The sequence below is a fragment of the Pipra filicauda genome, unplaced genomic scaffold (assembly GCF_003945595.2).
Source record: "Pipra filicauda isolate LSUMZ 115617 unplaced genomic scaffold, ASM394559v2 scaffold447_size767260_pilon, whole genome shotgun sequence".
Taxonomy (NCBI): Eukaryota; Metazoa; Chordata; class Aves; order Passeriformes; family Pipridae; genus Pipra; species Pipra filicauda.
This window is the reverse complement of record NW_024104584.1, coordinates 595,722-616,750: the sequence shown is the minus strand read 5'-3', so window position 1 is coordinate 616,750 and position 21,029 is coordinate 595,722. Positions and strand designations below refer to the sequence as shown.

Here is a 21,029-nt window from a genome sequence, read left to right as displayed (position 1 = left end):
TCCAGGTTTTTTTTTCAGCCAGGAGAGATTTTACCATATCAATTGAGCTCACAGCAGAAAAATATTAGAAATTGCTTTATTACAACTCTGTGTAAAATCAGAGGTTGTGCTTTGACATGTTTTGCACAAGTTTGACACTAATGAAGTTATGACAAATACCACAAAGTAACACACAATTTCCATCAGTCTCAGTGAGGCCATAGTTGAGCCCGGGATTTACAAAGTGCTGAGCACAATGCTAATGGTGTTTTGGTGACACTGATATGATTGAGGTATAAATGTACCACATGCGATTGACACTTGTCAGTATTGCCTAAAACAAAAAATGGGAATAGTGTTGGAAGCAATGAAAGCAGAGCGAGTGGATAAAGGTATGACAGTGGTATGTGCTGAAACCACTAGAGGTGGTGCCTGGTGTAAAACATGGTGATACAGGGCAGAGAAAGCATCAGGTCTTTGTTTGCCCATGAATGCTGCAAATCTGGAGTGCACCTTGCCTCTGTACTGGCACATGGAGGACATAGTTGCCTGGCTAGATGAGCAAGTCTGAAGAAAGGCATCCAGAGCACTCAGGGGAGACTGAAGCCCAGGTGTCCTTAGGGGTGCAATTTGGACTTATGCAGCTCCCAAGACCCCGTGTAGATTGCCCTGGAAGTGAAGCCATTTCTGAGAGCATGGAGTGTCAGGTAGACCATGCTGTGCTTGGGCAAATGAAAGAGAGCTGGTGTCATGAAATCTGAGATTTTCCTTCTGACACAAATGAGACAGAAGAAATTGCTGCAGTTCCATACAGGATTACCCCAGCACACCCTTGTAAACCAAAGTCAGATGTGCCCACACAGCTGCTGACCCATGAAGCATAACCTCAGGACTTCCACATTTGGCCATTCAGGGTAAATGGTTTTCTTACAAAATGGGAACATGGGAATAATTGCCTCCCACCTTGTCCTGCAGCCCCAGCATTATGGCAACTCTAATCCCCCTCAGCCATGTCCTGCAACAAAATCCTTTCCCTTAACAATTCTATGATTCTATGATGCATGAGATACCTTGGCTGTGAAGTTTTGGGTTTATGCTGCTGTTTGGGATAGAGATACGGCACAGATTGCTTTCACACTAGCTAACATAAACTTAGGACTAAAGACGATTGTAGTAAACAAGAACCATAAGTCCAAAAACTAAGATCCAAATCTGTTTGAAATATATCTCTTAGTGTTGTGCAGGTCCTTCGGAATCGTATTTTCTTCTTTAGTAGTTTGTGGATCGCTTATTTAAAATTTAATTTACTTCTTGTGTTGAGCTTGTTGGAAACTAAATTCTGGTCTTCTCCCGTGGAAATATTCTCCTTCCAAACTGCTCTACTTCTGTGTTAAAGCAACTGACTTACTTCTATTAACTCAACTTACCATCTGACCACAATTAATCCAGCTGTTTCACACATACAGTTTATCTTGTTTTCCTTACTGATTTTGATAGTAAAATGTGTGTGGATTAATAATACAAAAATATGTTCTCTTTTCACTGAAGTAGAGGTCAAATCAGCAAATCTCTGACCTGAATATTTAACTCTGAAGACAGAAAATGTACTAAAATCTTATTTAAATTATACAGCTGCTAAAGAAGTGATACAGCTACTGAAGAAGTGTAATTGGACTTGCTATTTTCAAAACAAAATTCTCCTGATATTTTCACAACTGAGGCCTTTAGCAAAGCATTTTTGAGCATGGGTCACTGAAAATCGAAGAGCTGCTTCTTGCTTTCTAATGAAGTCAAGAAACCATCCAGACTTGCCACAAATGTAAACAAGAACCAGGAATTCATGTAGAAGCTGAGAGGATGCATCATCCAGTTTTGTTTCCTGAATAAACTGACCGTGTGAGAACCAGGATATAATTTTAGGGAGGGCAGCAATTCTCTATTTCATGGGCCCAACTGAACACATTTTAATGAGAAAATGCCAGTTCACTGGAGCTGATTAATTCCACCTGTTTTCTCGTTTCCTGTTTGTTATATTCACCTTTGGGGGGTTCCCACCCATACTTTGGCTGGAAACAGAGACAGAGCTGTGCTCCTCTGGCATCCAAAGGGCCACATTAGGCAACTACAGCGGGTGTCACAGCACCCTCCATGAGGATCTGGGTAGTCCAGGTGGTGGCAGTTGTTCATGAGATCCAGAGGTGCATGATGATGTCCCCTGCCCATCTTTGGCAGATACAGACATTTTAAAAACTGCCTGCTTTCCTCCTACATCCCTTGATATGCTGTTCCAGACACTTCTGATTGTACAAACACCCATTTGTTTCTAGTTTCTTCAGACTGACCTCTGAATCATTAGGCTTAATCTGCTGCTTTACTTGATTACAGATGCTCCTGAATTCAAATATTTTCTCCCACTGCAGTCAATTATAGGCTAGGATCAAGTTTCTGCTCTATTTTCATTCCAATATACAAGAGCTGTGTAAAACTTTTGAAGGTTATTGCTGGGTTTTTAGCGTGAGTAGGAAAGCCCTGCATTTAAATAACTTTACTGTAATGTTACTACAACTTTACTTTTAATAACTTTTATATTAGGAATATAAAATATGAAAAATGAAGAAAAATTAAGACATTGCTTTTTTTTAAGACTCTTTTTTCAGCTGAAATGAGTGCATTCTATAGATACCTAGGAAGAGGGTCCAGCTACTATAGGGTGCAATATATATAATCAGATTTATTTTATGATCTGGTTTATGAGTATATGTAAATGTGTACCCAGTGAAATTGCAACACAAAAGAAAGTTCTATGAATTATTTATTATTTGCCTAGGAATCAACAACTATACATTAGGACCAAACAAACTTCTAACACTGAAAAAGTTTTTTGTATTAGGTTGGCTAACTTAAACTTTAAAACATAACACTAGTCTCAAGTCAGAACAGATATAGGTTAGCAATAACTTGAAACTTAACAGGTTTTAGTATTGGAAGGGATATCTTAAAATAAAACATGATTCAGGGAAAGGATGTTCCTTTCATGTTGAAAACAGCTTCCCAGAATATAGTTGTATAGCTTTTGAATAAATATAACAGTAATTGTCTCAGGAACGATGGTGCTCCTCTGCTTTGTGCACATCACAGCTAAAGGGGGTGGGAGACTGCAACAAACAGTTGCCCAGTGTGAGGAAGGTAGCAAGAAGGGAATATTCTTGAGCAGCAAGCAGATGGTGGGAAGGAGGAAAAGAGTCATAGCACTGGATTTTTGACAAATTTATGTTTGAAGTAGAGGCCTGTTTACCTAAAATTGGTGAAGATTCTCAGTACTATCAGCCAAATGTAGCAATACTGGAGGATCGGCTTCGAAGGTTTCTGAATCCCTCAGACACACAGAACAGGGTACTTTCCCAAAAGTGGGGTCAGAAGATGTGACATTCTTCTACTAACCTACTGCGTGACACTGAAATAGTTACTACACCTCACTCTTTCCCTTCTCGGCACGATTTTGGAGGCTTCACATGGCAGAGTTTGCCACTGTTTTTAGGGGCTCAGCTGAGGTCCCCGGGGACCCTTCGACAGGAAGCAGAGCATTAACCCCTTCTCGGCTGCTAGGAGGGACAGAGCGGTCCCTGTGCAGGCGGGAATCACGTCCCCGAGGGCTGTGTTTTGTCAGACTGGCTCCCAAACGCCGCGCAGGGTGTCCGGGCACTGCCCGCGGGCCTTCTGCTGTACGGGACGGGCGCTCTGCGGGGCTGGGCTGGGAGGCCCTGACCTCTGCTGGCCAGAGACTGAGCCCGTACCGCTCCTCCTCTGGAAAAAAAAAGGAAGGAAAAAGGGTGTGCTAACCCCCGTGCGTTTCTGCCCAAATTCTGCCTGCTCGCCTAATCTCTTCCTACTTTCCCAGGGCAGTAGCGTGTTTGGTACTGAAACGGCTGTGCGGTGCTTCCGTGGGCATCCAGCAGCTCCTGTGGTTGTTTTTCCATTAATTAATTATTTCAGATGCATGACTTGGCATGACTTTTCTGTTGCAGAGAGTTTTGTCAAACTGTAAATGTTGGGCTGAAATTTTCCATGCTTTGGACTTTACCTCACCCTGGGCCATTTTTACTCCTAGAAGTCTTGCTCTCGGGAAAACTATTTTGAGTGTATCCAAACACAGTTGTGCTGTGACCGACATGTTCTCTCGAGATGTTTAAACTCTGGAAACTCTGGAAGAGCAACACTTGAATTTTTACTGAGATAAGGCAAAAATGCTTTGCATGAGGCCTGTGACCTTTTGGCAAAACTACCGCCCTTTCAAATCTACCATTTACAAGTGCTTGGAAGGGAAGAAGGTTGAAGACAAGTGGAGAGTGACAACAGAGAAGGGTGACACTTGGGAGGAACAGCATGTGCTCTTGTCCCTTCCCTCTCAGGGCCAAGGCCAGATCAGGACCCTACATGCTCCCATGACTTGTAGTTAGCTTTTCTCAAGGCATTGCTGGTCAGTGCCTTTTGTGCAGAACCTGTTCTACACTGAGCAGGCTAACATTGTCTCTAGAGATTGGGCTGGCCTAGCAACAGTGAAAATATGCTATGTACCTAAAACAAACCGAGCATTGAGGCAGTGAGTGAAACCAGTATGGCTGACCAGAACCGCAGCAGCTCATGTGGCAGAGGCCAGGGCCATGAGACCTATGTTACCTGCCCCGACACTATGTGACAGGAATGCTGTGCTGGGTGGTGGTATTTCTACATGTTGGAGTTTTTTCAGTTTGTTTTCACAGAACTTTTACACACAAAGTTATGTTAGAAGAGCAGGTTAAATACTCAAAAACTGAGATGCTCAAACAGCCTATGAGGCATTAACTTCTATTCTTCCCCAGTCCCACCTCAACACAGGATAGAGTCCTCAGTTACTGACTACATACAGTTTCCCCACAGGATACTTGCTCAGTTGGGGTTGACTCTGGGGTCATTGTTGAAAACAGATTTTTCCTTTTCTTTGTCATAGAGTAAAATTGTTTTATCTTAACAACTACCAGATGGTATGATCTTCAGTGCCTGGCTTGAGAATTTCAGGCCCAATTGGAATAAATGTTGAGTATTCACTGCTATGCTGGCATCTCTGCTGCTTTTAGCACTGTATAAAACTGCACACAGCGAGAATGTACATCCTCAGTGCCCAAAAACTGGGACTCCACAGTAGTAGTCAAGCTTCATTCCAGCTTGTGAGTGATATGCCTGCAACCTTTTTCCTCTAGCAACACTTGGAAAACACAGTTCATTTCTACAAGTTAAGAAGGTGTATGGAGCTGTGAAATGATGGTCTCTTTGTACTTTATTTATGAATGGAGATCCATCAAAGATATCAGCTTTTTACTTCTGCTGCAATATTTTGTGGATTAATGAAAAATTATTTGTTATAAGATTTCAGCTGTGATACACAAAGGAAAGCAGAGTTTATCCTGACCTCTTTTAACATAAAAGCATCCACATCTAGCTGAACAGCCTCCCTTTTTTTTTTTTTTGTGGTAGACAGAGTGAATAGCCCAAAATATACACGAGATATGTGTACAGAAAGTTCATATTTTTAAAAAAGTAAAGTGTAATGAGAATTACCCATACATAGAGATCAAAGTTAATACACTGGACAAAAGTAATGGTCCCTATCTTTTGTTCAGTCAAATCACTAAATTCAAGTGTGCTGTTGAGTCAGTAGTGTTTGATTTGAAAGACTTCATCATTAAGAAATTAATGCTCAACAACAGTAGGTATTGGTATAATGAATTATGCTACTTTCCAAAGTTAACATCCTACAAAGCTTCTGTAAGTTACTTGTATTCCTAAATTATCTTTTAGGGACCTAAGCAAAGCCAAAGAAACAGAACAAAACCAAAACCAAGTTCACAAGAAGAAATTAGTTCTAGATTAAAATAAGTATCTTCCTGTAGTGCTGTGCAATGTATATGCCTCTGTATGTATTTCAGTGTCCAATGCATACTCAAGTAGTATGTCAAGGAAGATATATACTAAAACATTGTAAAGGACTGACGATTGTATACCCCCAAACTGATAATCTGGATGAATTTACTTTCTGGAAAGGCTCCTAGACTTAGAAAGGTGAATATGTTTTCATTGTGTAAAAGGCGCAAACCAACATCCTGAGGAATTCACGCTTGCCTTGTGTTGACTACTGGACAGAAGAGCTAATTGTTCTATAGAGCCTACACAAAACTATATACGGTAGAAATTGTCTATTGTGGAAGCCCAGTTACCATGTTTGCATATACAAATAAGCACATTGTTCACCAAACACCTGCACTTCTCAAAAATGTTCACACAAAGTAATAACCCATTCAATGTGATCATGAGTAAGTTTGCTATGTCATAGTCACAGAATCATAGAATCAGCTGGGTTGGAAAGGACCTCTGAGATCATCAAGTCCAACCCTTGATCCACAACTCTCTGCCTTTCATGTTGAAAATGTAGCCAATAAAGTCCTTCAAATATAGTGCTTAAATTCTAAATAAGGAAGGACAATTGAACCCTTGACATTATTTAGATCATAAGAGGGGTTGCATATAGGGAGAAATCTTCATAATATTTTACTGCATATGGATAAGGTTTGTAGTCAGTTGACGGCTGTGTGTGACATGGTTTCCAGCAATTAAATACTCCAGAGAGAAAATTATACAATTAATCATCCACTTTTGTATTATCACTCAGCAAGATTTTTATTTTTTCATGCTGAGGGACTGAAGGGAGAGAAAGCAGATCTTGAAGAGACTGCATCCAGGCATACTTGCTTTATTTGGCTTTGAATTTGCTTGTGCTTCAATAATTATACTGAACATCTGGTTTCTTTGTTAATCAGAGAAAGCATGTTTTATTCCCTTGACTTTTTAATAAGAAAAAATTAATGTATTGCAGTCTGCCATATGAGAATCCACTGCAACAGTAACACTTTGCTGGAACTGAACATGACATCATGCTTTGATGATCACGATATGCCTGTGTATTACATGTGTGAGATGCCCACAATAGCAATTATTTTCCCATGGGATTTGAAACCACATGCAGGAACTCCACTGCCATGGGTGGCCAGGACTGCAACACCTGCTTATCACCATGGTGGCCAGCTCAACACAGCCAGAGGCTTATAGATAGGGAGAGTGATTTACCCAGATTATAAATAGTACATCTCTTTTGTTGCGTTCAAAAGAACTTAAAGATCAGGGGTGATCAAGACTTTGCTTTCTGAGATGTCAGCCTCTGCTTCTCCATTCCTATCCAAACAGCCATCCTCCGGTTTGATTTCCTCCTTCATTTGTACCAGCAGAGGGATAAGTTTGAAATCTCATGGAGACTTTAAGCCTGTTCAACTGGTCAGCAACAGTTCACCGACTGGTATGCAGAGAGATCAGCTTCTCGGTACTCCCTTTGTACTCTTCAGAGGTGTTTCTATCACCACAACTCCTCCCCATGGAGGAGCCAAATATGACTGGTTTTCCCCTACTGCAGCCCAGGCTGCAGTGTCTGACAACTGACTGGGAGGATCTTGGTGGACCTGAGCAACTTCCTCCAGCTAACAAAAAGCCTCTGTCAAGCCATGTAAAGCACAGAACTGGCTATTGTGGCATGCTAGTACGCTACTATTAAGGAATTAGCACAATGAGAAAATATTTTTGGCACCAGACGGCAGCAATGTCTGGGACAGCAAGACAGATATCCACTTCTACTCCTACTTCTGATGTTCATGGGCAATCTCTGCCTCCACCTTTTTTCCATTCAAAACCTGGTCAGGGGAGGCAGGGAGTGGGTGCAACCAATATAGGCAAAATTAAATATATTTGATAATGATCTTTAAAATCCAACACTTAGAATAGTCATGAAAGTAAAGATTTAGCCTTACTGGATTTAGGATGCAGAAAAATTTTTAATGGGCACACACTCTTCTTGGGTAAACTGTTGTAAAAGAGGCTACATGAGCTTACATCAATTGAGATTCATTCTAAACTTTACTCTTCTGGATTTTTCCAGGTACTAGAATCAGATGAAATCTCGAATGCTGTTAAGAACAACTGTGATGCCAGACAAGAAAGGACATGGTTGGTTTTGCAGTCTTGTCAAAACTCTGTCTGACTTGTCAGATTTTAGTCAAAAAATGAGTTTCAAGTTATTCACAATGGCAGATCAGAGGCTGAATCTATTTTAAATGGTCGTATTTCAAGCTTCATTCTGCTTTTAAGTCAAAAAGGAGACCTCATCTATGTCCCAATGTTTCTCTGATTAGTTTCTCAGCAACATCATCTAACTGTATTAACAGAGCTGTCAGAAGGGGCTTGCTTAATAAAATGTAGTCTTTGTCAAGGAGTAAGAAAAGAACACTTTATTAGTTTGTTGACCAGGACATTTCTACAGATTCAATCTACTTCACTGGTTTATGTCTTTGCTCAGATCTGACTCTTGTCATTGTACCATTTGTCTAGTTTAATTTCTCTGAGTAGCTGAAGTGATTATGGAGAGATATTAAACTGGAATCATATACGAAAGATATTATTAAACAGCATTCCTTTATTATCTAAACCAGATGTAGCATTGTGAAACAAAAAAATCATTTATTAAGCCTCCAAAGCTGTCTTTGTCCATCTGCATAAATTGGCAGGTTGCATGAAGACCCTTTTGTTATTTATAAATAAAGTTCTGCCTGAAATAAAACCACACATCCAGTCTCTTAATTCAGGAGGGGTTAAAGTCCTTGGTCATGATATCCATCTTGCAGCTAAAGCCAGTCATTATTATCTGAGGTTTGACTTCTTGCTTTTTCTGGTTCTTCTTGTTATTGGTTTTTTTACAAGTCAGCCTCCAGTTAACCCCCACTTTTTTATTCATGTCATCTTCATCTTGTATGTGTTATGCTAGATAAATGTTGACATCCTCATCAGACTATGAAATATATGTGCTTAAAGCCCCTAAGACAATTCCATCAGCCTTTACCTCCTCAGCATAAGACTTATTCTATGTTATTTTTCTCTTGTACTGGTCATTATATCTTGCTGGCTACAATTACTTTGTAAATCCAGAACAAGAAGTCATCAAATTACCAATCTTGTCTCCTCTGGGTATCCAATGCTTTCACAATACCATAAGATCCTCCCTGAAATTATCATTTGCCAGATAAAATCCCTCTGGATGAACTCTGCAGTGAAGTACTTTTTAATTGGGTGAATGTTACCAGGTCTGTTACCTCTGATGAGTTCAAAAGCAGCAGTCTTGCACAGAGGAAGTCCACATAAAAGCATACGAAACCCACAGACCAATCCTACAGGGTCCAGCAGGTATGCAAGTGTCTGTCTGGTTGCACTGTGCAGCATGAGGGCTGGATGGCTGCCCTTGGGTACCCATGCCAACCAGTTCCAGCCTACAGCCACTGCACTGCTCTGCTCACATTACGTCTCCAGGCTTCCCTTTCTCAGGAAATCCATGCCTTTTCTATGCAGATATCTCAAAACAGGGATTTAAGAGCACAACATAGGGCAAAAATTTAAGTTTTTACAGGTTTTCAGCATCTGTAAAATTAAGAGAGATGTAGCTCAGTTTAGTCAAGATTTCCTATAGTTACAGCTGATTTTTTTTTTCTCTTGCTGAATGATCTGGAAAAATTCAGCCCTTAAATTAGTTAGAGCATCATGTTCAGTGATTGTGAGCTGCCTGCAATGAAGCCCTTTCCCCACAGTAAATGCAGAAGGTCTTCTACCTGTTTCATTGTGAAAAATAGCTGTCTTGGCTCTCACACACTTGCAGTAGGGTGAGACCACATACAAGCACTCTGCCTGTTGAAAAGTGAGGACTCATGATCCTGTGGACTCATGATCCCATTGTGTGTTGAAGACTTTTATTTATAGAGCACTTTCAGTTTGTAAAAGAGTGTGTGAGGCAGCCACTAGTCTAATTATAGGATTTGGAATGTGACAACATTCTACACATGTAGATCTGTAGCAAAAAAAGTGTTTCAAATTAAAATTGTTGTGCCTTCTATCTGGTTCAGTAGCATGGACGCTCCTGACTCCCTTAAGCTAAATAGCATTGAAAGGGTGGTAAACAGCAACGTTCTCTTTCTAAGCTGATTTCAGGGCATTACTGTGATTTGGAGATTTACTCTCTGGTAATTTCTGAATTATTTTAAAGCAGAGGCTCCCACAGTTGCCTCTGTATTCATCAAGAAGAGCAGAGGAGATAGGTGCCTGTGTACGGCCCAGGAATAACAACTGCATGGGAAGGGAAGGGATTGAATAATAAAATGCCATAGTTGTCAGAAACCCCTGATTTTCATCTTTAGATCCACAGCTAAAGCATTTGAGTTTCACCATAGACAGAGAGCAGAGAGGCACATTGTGCCATTTAAATACTGTTTACCTCTCTCCTGTAGAAAAAAAAGCTGCAGTGAAGTTTCCTCAATAACTGGCATTTAATACCCAGCAGCAGACAGGCAGCGTGACTTAAAGTGCTGGCTGGAGCTGCCTCTGCTTAACACAAAACAGCACCAGCAATCCTTACCCCGAGGAATCACTGCTGTTAATCAGTAAATTTATTAAACTGGTAAAACTACTAGTGCACATCAACTGTTCCTGCTGGTGGGAAAGGGATCGGCTCTAGCACTTCTCAAGATTGATATAACTCACAAGCTTCTTCTAGCATCTGATGGCAATCACACAGAAAACTTATGTAGTGTCAGTAAAAAATGAGGTTGTTATCGCTGCCACACTTATGAAATGTTCTGTGCTTTACAGCAATATGAGGAAATGGCTGAGAACTTCTCATCTGCATGTTACCTCTCCTTCCCCAAGCCGCGTCCAAATCAACCTGTACACAGACTAGTTAACAGAATGAGCTAGTAGGATGAGAAACTGTTCAGCTCCACAAAGACAAGTCAGTAATGTTTTCTGGAAGGTTTTTCTAATTATTGCTTGGCTTATGTGATTTTTTGTGCATAGTAAAAAAATTGGGTGCAGATGTGTTCCTTAAAAAAGACACAATTACATTCTTTTAACCTGATTTTAATGTTGCAGAGTTAGCATAAAGACTTCCTTGTACCTCAGGACCTTAGTGCTTTCATGACTGAGGTTTCAATGACCTCATGGACAGGTCTCCAGGCCTCTGTGCATTCTATTCTTCATCAAATGTGCTGTTAGTCATACTCCCTTCTACAGAAAGTGGCCAGTCTCCATTACCTTTCTCTCCACCTTTTTATTTCTACTCTCTGTCTGTCATTACAACAGTCTTTGTTGGGGTGTCTGCGTTGCTTTTTTGAGACTTTGGACTCTTTATCAAGCTGCTCTACACTTTTCCTTGCATAATTTGATCTACCCATAGTTCCAAACCTCCTCTTAGTCTCAGTTCCCATATTTGACTTGCAGCTCGTAATCATTTTCCCTCCGTTCTGTTCCACCCTTATTTATATTTTTTTTTCCATGACTTTCTCTAGGAGATGCTTTCCTGGCATCTTAACCTGAACACATCTACATCATACTCCCCTACAGAGTCATCAGTAGATAGAGCTCTAAGAGGTGGCAAGATATCTTCCTCCACTAATGCAAATAAATGTGTACCTGCCATCTTCTTAATACTTTCAAGTATTTTCACCACACTCTTAGCCTCCTCTAATATCTTACCATGTTGACACTTAAAAAGTTTTCTTTCCACCATACTCTTTCCTGTTGGTGATTTCTTCCTGTCCTTCACTCAGTTGCCATGTGACTCAATGAACATCACACTTTCACTTACCACACTGGAAGGGTGTAACCATGGCCATCCTCTTTTCCTCCACAGTCTCCTCTTTGTTTTGAACTAAGAAAACCAAATTCTGCTCCAAGCAAGTTAGGTTTTCCAGACACACTGTTATTTCATTCTCTTTTCTCTGGTCTCCTGCAAATGTATTTACATCTCAAACCACAAGCACAAAAATCAAACTTCCTAAGAGCCTTCCCAGCACTGAGCAGTCATATTTTCTGGCCTTACATATGGATCTCCTGGGTTTGTTTCTTTCAGCTTCCATTTCTTCCCATATTGTGCTACTAACCATGCTACTACTATAACTTATCACCCTGGTGCATAGCATGTACTGACAAATCCAAAGCTACAAGAATACACAAGGCTTCTCAAACCTTTGTTGAGAGGATGAGAAAATATGCACTATTCTTCTTGTTCTGCAAACCTTCCCCGTGAAAAGAGTGAAGTTTTCCAAGGTTATCCCTAGGCTACAGTCAAGCCTGCAGCCTATAAATCTGATTTATAAACTTATTGACTTTCTCAATTCTCATTTTTTTAAGTGCAAAACAAAATAAGCTCCTCTGGACACACTTTTCTTCTTTCTGCAGCATTATTCATAAATGAGGTTGCCTGAAGAGAAGTGTTAAATCACTGCCTGCTATGGATTCCCTCCTATATCGTTAGTACTTCCAAACTTCAGTGCTTCTCCTTGAATCTTGCCTTTCTTCTGTCATCATTTAAACAACTGACAGTTCTAATTATTTTACTCATAGGCAAGGACTTAATTAACCTAATCAGCCTACCATGGACCTGACAGGTATGCTTTTCTGTCAGAGTTAGGTCAAAACATGTAATCTGCAATGAATAGGAGCTCTTTTTCAGCTGCTCTGGCAGTGGTTCAGTGCATCCATGTCTCTCCTCAGGCCACTGAATTGTGTGACCTTGCAGCTCACAATGAAGAGTGATGATTATAAAGTGTATGTCAAAAAGCTAGTCTTCTCTGACCCAGTTTCCAGACATAACATGATGGATAAATGCCAGCGAAGCAGTAGCCTGTGTTATCAAACAATAACAGGGTCAAAGCAGAAGAGAGCATTGCTTCGGTGCTGCCCAGAAACAATCTCCATCCCCAAAGAGCAGCCCAGGGAGCTTTGTTTTTCAGGTTAAGATGAGGAGGCACAAGGTGAGATGATGCGGAGACATCATTGTAAGCACTTCTGGGCATCTGTGCCTGTACTGACTCAGCACCCTGACTGCTTTCTGGCCATCCCTAAGGCAAACAGTGACACAAATCCTTCTGCAAGCTGTGGCTGCTGTATATTGTCAGAAACAGGTCCACACGCCTTGTGCACTCCCTTGCTACTCCACTATCAAAGCCCAGGGAGGGAGAAAACTGTGACAAACAGTTTGCATCTGTTCCTCTCCCCATCCCTCTGAAGCTGGAACTGCTGCGTGCCAGAGTGGGAAGCCTAGAGTGATTTTTATTAACTTGCTGATTTACCCTGGACTAAAAATAATACAATGTACTTCACATCCCATGAAGCCTTGTGACACTACCGATCTAAAATTAACCCAGCTAGGCAGTTACCTATAAATCAAAATATATTTTTAAAACCACTTATATAAATAAATCCTTTAATGCTTGCTATTTTTTTAGACACTTGATGTCTGTGAATTCTTTACTTCCTCATTTCTAAAGGAGTTTCAGTACAGAAAAAAAAACTAAAAGTGTTTTCTTCACACTTACATTTCTAAGAACAATTTAGTTGTTCCCAACAAGTTCTTAAATAGCAAAATCTGTGATTTGCATAATTCCTCCCTTTTCAAAAGGAACAGCTGAAATCCTGTCTCATAGATCAGTGTTAATGACTTATACCAAAGACTGACTCAGGGAACATGCAATGGCCAAGTCTTACTCTGCATGTCTTGTTATTCTCTACTGGCTGCTGTGTTTGTTCTTTCTTCATCACTTTTAGTAGCTTCAGCCCAGGAAGGTCTCTTTTAGCTCAGCTAGAAGGGAAATGCCTTTTGCTAAACAGTTTTGTGATTTTTTTCCCTTCTTGAATGGCACGGGATAGCTAGTTTGCTTTCATATCCAAATTTCTCTCTTTTTTGCCAGCATTGATTGTTTTGACATGTTTAAATCTTACAGCATTAGCAAGTGGCAAGCCGGACTTCTCAATGCAGACTTTGTATGCAGTGAAGGCATAAAGTCAGAGTTAAGCATGGGTTCACCCATGCACCCGCACTGTACCTGACTGCTTTCAAAGAGCCTCATCTTTATTCATGAAAAGAAGAGTCAAGATAAAGCCATCAATAAGGCCAAGATTGATAGTAGTATAACACATGTGTTTATAAATACACACAGCTTTTATGTGAGTGCAAGTGCTTTTTTAAACAGGGGCAACCCCAGCAGTTGGGAGGATTTTCTGGGGCACTCTCCCGCTCTCATTGAGGAAAGAGCCGCTCTCCCAGTATTTACCAGTTTATGCTCCCCTTGTGAGGATAGAGCTGTCCTCCTCCTCACATCTCAACTTCTTTTCACTAATGTCACCAAGACCATAGCTCACTTTTGGCAGAGTTTTTTCCCCAACTTGTTTGATTGATTAAAGTTTTGGCTTCTCCTCCATTCTAAAATCTTAACTGTGCAAGGGCTGGAGCAGCTGCAATGCTGTTGGCAAATGATCTAGGACTCCCTCTTTTTCCATTTCCTCCCATCCTCCTAAAATACTCACTTCCTTTGACAGTTTCCTATCCTAGGAAATATCCCCTTGACGAAAAATCAACCAACACAGAGAAAGGTGTTTCCCTGTTTGCAGCTTTCTGCCTCCCATCAGGGAAGTCAGCTGCCTGCAGTAGTGACAAAGAAAAAAATCAAAGTGAAATTGGAAACTAAGCTTTCAGCTAAACCACAGATTGGGAGAACATTACAAAAAGCTGGTGTTTTTCACTGTCTTTAGGTGAAATCTGTCTGTCCTTGAGCTCTTGTAAGGAGGAAGGTACTTAAAATAAACTTGCACAGGCATTACTCATTAATGAGATTGCATCCTTAACCATCATGTCTCAGATAACCTGCTGCAAAAAGTCAACCACACAGTTGCTAGTCTTGGAACTCAATCTTTGCAGTTGATTAACAGGCAATGTTTCCAACCACTGCACTTCCCTCTTTCAGTGTCCTACAAACGGGAGCAAAGGCAGACTGACACACCAGTCTTGGTCAGATGATAATGTCTGCTTCACTCACTCATGTGTGAATTTATTCAAAGCTAGACTTACTTACCTTAGTCCTGTTCCTGTTAAAATACTAAGGGAAACATGGAATTTATACCTGCCTAGACAATACCAGAGTCTGTCACATTGTAAACTAGATTTTGCTGCCAAAGAAAAACAAATATAACTTGAAAAGCCAAGTCTGACTAGGTTAAGCATCACACACTGCATAGGACTCTAGCCCTCATACCTCATACCTGAGGGCTAGAGAGGACAAATGTGCAGAAAAGCAGAGAACTAGAAACAAAAGTCCCATTTCAAATGGACAAAGGCAAAACGCTGATGTTTATAATAAGGAATATGAAATGTTATGAACCCTTAATCTAGTGCTTCAGAAATGGCAAACGCACACTGGACTAAAATAAATCATGAGGAACACCAAAACTCTGAGAAGGTCTTGAAAATTTCCATGCAGGACCCCAAAATATAGCCATGACATGCAGCACATCAATGTGTCAGGTACCTGTGACTCATCACAGCACTGACCTGTCATGCAACTCAACATACAGCAAGACATTTGTGATTATGTATTTTGGTTTTAGGATATCAGAAAACAGACACTTATTTTATCTTTTTGGAACTATATGGCTGAAGAGAGACGATTTATGCATACCTCCATATTTGCAAGTGACAGTGTAGTGCTGACTAAAAATAAATCAAGAGTCCAAAATAAACAGAGATCTGGTATTTAGTATTACGTTCAAATCAAACATTGGACCACTGCAGGCTAAGCAAGTAGAGTTGAGACAAGAAGTCTAAGCAACAAACTATTGCCTAGAGCTTTTTTGTAAAGTGCATGTTGAAGGGCAGCTACTTCTAAAGAGACAGCAATCTCCAAAGAATCATGGGATCCCCCAAAGTCATTAGACCCCCATTGATTTGAACACGTAGGAAATATGGATTAAAGTTAGTAGATGAGCCTCTTGAAACAATATGAAGTCCTAGGAGGTTCTTAAATTTATTCTGATTTTACTTAGGAACAGGAGGATGGATTCGAACTTTAACCTTAAGCACACATCCACTGTGGTTACCAAGCACTTCACAGTTTAATTGCTCTTTACTTGTGTTTACAGCCTTAATAACATGCTGGTTGCAATGTAGTTACCCAGATTGGGAAAAAACTGAGTCTTTCTCGTCTTAACCCTTAAAAGCTTCTAAAACTCGGTCTGTAAGACACATAATAAACTAATATTACAGCCTAATACCTAAACTGGTAGACTAGACAGGCAAGATTTCTGAAGTAGACTGTTCCCATGTGCCTGCTTGCACTGCACCCAGGGCTAAGAAAGTGACATCCTGATGGGTTCAGCAGTGTGAATCCTAAAACCCGTTCTCACTGAACAATAGCTTTCCATTAGCTTAGTGAAAGAATGCCTCTGATCACAGATATTGCAGAGACAGTCTTTTCAGGATTATTTCTACTCAGACTTTCTCACACAGGGTAAGTAGAGCAGTGAAACAGCTTTCAGTAGAAAAGCAAGCAAACAACAAAACAAAACAAACCCCTCTAAGTAAGGGTAGATTAAGAGTCTAGGAGTCTTTTGATCTCTTGGACTCAGCTGTCCTCCAGCAGAACAGAGAAGAGCTGACTGAGGAAAAAATAATGTCAAACAACTGAATTTCTGGAGGAGAAAAGCTAAAAAGAGGCTAGGAGTGAATGGAGAAATGTGCTTGTCAGTGAAGCTGGCCGGGTGAAATCCTAGTATTGCCACAATCAATCAGCAGCTTTGCTTTTGGCTGCAGGAGGAACCAGGCTTTAACCACTGGGTTCAGAGATGATATACACTTTATAAACAGCATGTGCTCTGGGAGTTTAAAAATTTAACATGCAAAGGTTCTGAAAATTCATCATTTGAATGAATTATAAAGACATATAAGTATAAAGAAATTTTTATAAAGAAAGGAAGAAACTTCATTTCCATTTGAGTTGAAATGCTATAATGGGCATTACAATTGTTTCTGCTAAAGTTCAGCTGCACCTCCCAAGTTGTTGGTAAGGGACACTTCATCTTTGACAAAACCTTCCCGTGTAGGCTTCAAAAATAATGAAGTCTTGAATTTATCAATATCATAGCAATGTACAGAGAGGGTACCTGTGTTATATATCTGTGTGCATGTGTACAGACAGAGAAAAACTCATTGAGTGAAACTGGTTTTGTCTAGGGACCAGAATACCTTTGTGTATGAAACATTATGCTGGTTTACCAACCCTTGGTGTATTGCTAGGCTGCATCTAACTCAGTGCTCACTCAAATCAAGATTGCTGAAAAATTTTGGAGAAGAATTTTTTTATTTGAAATTGCCAACTTGCATAAAAATGCAACAGTTCCAACAACATGGTGATTTTTCTGTAGACATTTTTCCTGATTTCTCTTCATCTGTCCACCTAGGCCAAAGGGTGACCAAGGACCCAGGAGTTCTGTCTTCCCAGCTGATGAGCCATTGGCATTTCTCAGGATTTGTTAAGTCCTTAGGTCTCAGTTGCCTTCAAGTTAAGACTATGGGGCTCCTGCAGCCTCTGTACTGTAGTGCTATAAACTAGTATCTTCCCTCTTTTTGGAGACTACTTTTTAACTCTTGGTTTTGTTGGAGATCAGAACAAGAATAATTTTTTTTAATATTCATATCTTCCAGAAATTGGACATGTTTTTCTTCCACCCAGTTCTGATTCCTTTCTCAATCATGAAATGCCTGTTTTTACAGCAGGATGCTGAAATTTTTTATCATCTCAGCTGTGCACTGTAAACTGGAATGGGCAAGTGAGTTTGTTTAAACTCTAGAGCTACTGCCCAGTGTTGAATATGAACATTTGCATCTTGGGAAAAATATTTGAAGAAGGGTCTTCTTAAGTATCTCAACTGGGAATCAGCTAACACAAAGACATAAACATCAGAGATGCACAAGCACATAGCAACTAAAGCACATAGAAACTCCCATTCCACCCTGGGATCCATAACTGCCCAAAGGTCAAATCTTCAGAGCAAAAGAGCCTGGGTGCTCCCCTTACAGGAAGTCTCTTGAGCTCTACTTAAATGCTGCCCTAGAAGAAACATATTGTCTTCCAAGGACAGCAGCTGTCCTTTGAATCATACAAACCCATCAAGCTCATTGCAATTTATTTATATATATATACACACACACACACATATATATATATATAAAGAAGAAATATGAATCTAATGCAAATAATGGCATTATTTTCAAATGAAACAGAAAAAAAAACTAGTGAGAAAAATAAAAGCTATTCTTATCAGATTTATTGTTAAACTGACTTCAGGTCTTCATTTACTAAAAATAAGCTTTGTTTCTAGGGAAGATAATATTGATCCACCCCTTAAGGGAGAAACCATAAAATATTTACTCATTCATTTGCTTCCTGTTGTAAGCAAAAATTTTTCTAGGTATCCAGAAATCTGTGCAGGATGCTGGGAATGCATGGGAAGTAGTTTATTAATAGAGCTGTTCTGCATATTTTGTGTGGGTTACTCCTCTTGTTTTGAGTTTCTTCTGAAAGAACAAGATTTACTGCCTGAAATAGAGGCGGGTGTTCATTCACCCAACATAAATTAGTCTCTGGTGCAGGTTTAAGGCAGCACAAGCCTTAACTCGATGAACCTGGAAAGCCCATACCTCCCACACCACTGCCTTTCAAATGAGAAATTCCTCAGCACAAAAGACTCAGCCCACGAGACTTCTCCAGACAAACAATCAGCCTGCAGTGCTTCACTGGGCATGAAGGTCTTGGCAAGGCGCCATTCACTATCATTAAAAGTGTTTATAAAAAAATTGTTCATTTTTCGCCAGCTTTTTTTCCAAGGCCAGGCCTCCACCCCCACATCTTCAGTGGAATGTGTTAATAATTTGCTTTGTAGAGATGAAAGGCTCTTTGATAGGAGCAGCATAAACACATCTCACTGTGCTCAAAGGTCTTTGTCCCACAATGGAATCATAGTTTCTGTACAGTGGCTTGAACGGAAAGAACAGACACATTTCTGAATCATTTTTCACTCTTTTTTTCTGCCTTCCCCCTTCTTCTTCCTACCTATTTATCTCTTTCTTTATTTCTTGTAGTCTGCTGTAAATCCTTGTGTGGAATACAAACAAGGAAGTGGTTCCAGACAAGAAATCCTTACTGATACTTGCAGCAGATGGATGAAAAGTACCAGCCAGTTGCCACAGTCCGCAGTGTCAGAAACCAGAAGTCACACTGAAACTTGAATCTATCCCAGAGTGTGTGACTGAGTGTAGCTTGGAGCAGTGTGTAGTGTGGGATGGGGAAAGAATCCAGCTGCTATCGTCTTCTGATCCTCTCTTCAACAGCAGGTTGCTGGGCCTACTGAATAAATACAAATGGGAGATTTTAATTCATCTGGAGAAAAAAAACCCTGTTATAATTACCTCAAAATGCAGTTTGGCCCAGCAAGGGTTGCCTAACTGTTGTCTCCTGGCTATACTGCATCTGCTTTGCTGCCCAGTTTGAGCCATTGTGTACAACTCCACTATACCAACACTGCCCCTTTGAAAGCACAACCTAACAGTGCTGAACCACAGCATCAGTCTTCAGTGATCCCAAATGGATAAAGACATAACTGAAATGTGACCCTTACTCCTGTCCTGATTCAAATGTCAACACAAGCCTGAATCACCAACATGTGTCTTGAGGTATTAGCAGTTCAGGACATCTTTCAAGATGAGCTTTGTGTAGGTTTGTTTTCTTTCCTTTTTGTCTGTTTGTTTGATTAAAAAAATAAAAAAAGGCAGTGTACTGTCCCATCTTTACCTGTGTTTCTGTTTTCTTAAAGTGTTCATTGCTCTCACTCTATGTCTCTATTTAATATGACAGATTTTTTTCTACTTATGACAGCCCTCTCTAAAGAAAAATCAAATTATTTTACAGATGTGTCACCTAATGCTTCTAAAGCATTATTATTCAGCAACTAGAATAATAATGTTACTGATAATCAGTGCTCTACCAATGCCTTAACATATATATTCTGTTTTCAGGAGGATTTTAAAGCCTTCATGAGCTCTGCTCAGAGAGTCACTGCTGAAAAGAGGGATTGAGGTTTGTGAGCAAAAATTTAAGGGTTTACGAAAAATACAACCATTGTAATTGAAATGTAGGTTTGCCTCAGAGCAACCAAAGCAGACAGACTCTGAGCTCACCTGAGGTGATAGGAGTGGACAGCCTTAAGTCAAGTTACTGACAGTTGGGTTTGTACTGTGGATAGAGGGGGGATTTAGCATCTTTGAGCTACAGCAGCCTGGCAAGTGCTAATCAGACCACTCTGTGCTGCTAATCTTGTGCTTTTCTGTAATTGTTTCCAGTCCCGGTGCTTCAGTAAACATAACTGTAGCTTGTCATCGGCAACACTTCCTCCCATGTAATACTCTCCCGTAACATTAATTTCAAGCCTGAGTTTCAGCTGTGGCCCCAGTCCTGCTCTAGGAAGGGAAGATGACTGGCTCTGCAGTCAGGTGTTTGGACTGACAGGAATGAAGGTGAGTCGGGACCTCATCTGATGGTTTCACATCTTTAAGTTAAATGGTGTGGGATGAAAAAGCATTTCTTGGAAATATTGATGAATTATTATGGGCAGTATGTATTTTAGCTCACTTTAATGTACAAGAGCTCTGGATCCACCATTCAGTGCAAAGTGGCTCTAAATATCACAGTTTGATGAAGCCTTACTGCCCTTTTTAGTTCTTCTAAATGTACTGCAATGCTCTGTGAAATAGTGATGATGTATCTTGATGAGATTTCAGCGCAAAACCACCTGAAAAATGGCAGTTTCACTTGACCTCAATTTAAGAATTTTGGGCCTATTCAGAGAAGAAACATAGAGAGTGCCATGATACTGCAGAGCAAATATTTGCGCAACCTGTGGAGACCTAGCAGCACAAAAAGCAGACCTATTGTGTGCTGCTGCCTCCAGACAGCATCTGTGTATTTGTAGTAGGCGCAAGCAGGTTGGACCTGACATGCGTGTGTGGAGTGCTAGTGGCAGCCTCTGTCAGACAAGAGGAATAGACA

At 40.4% G+C, this 21,029-nt stretch overlaps 1 long non-coding RNA gene across 1 annotated transcript; it reads left to right on the top strand.

Moving 5' to 3' along the window:
* Window positions 1–6,487: 6,487 nt before the first annotated feature.
* Window positions 6,488–19,128, top strand: LOC120324172. The gene is made up of 4 exons (XR_005565234.1): window positions 6,488–6,579; window positions 7,255–7,363; window positions 7,997–8,064; window positions 19,067–19,128. It is a non-coding gene; the product is annotated as an uncharacterized LOC120324172 (long non-coding RNA).
* Window positions 19,129–21,029: the final 1,901 nt, after the last annotated feature.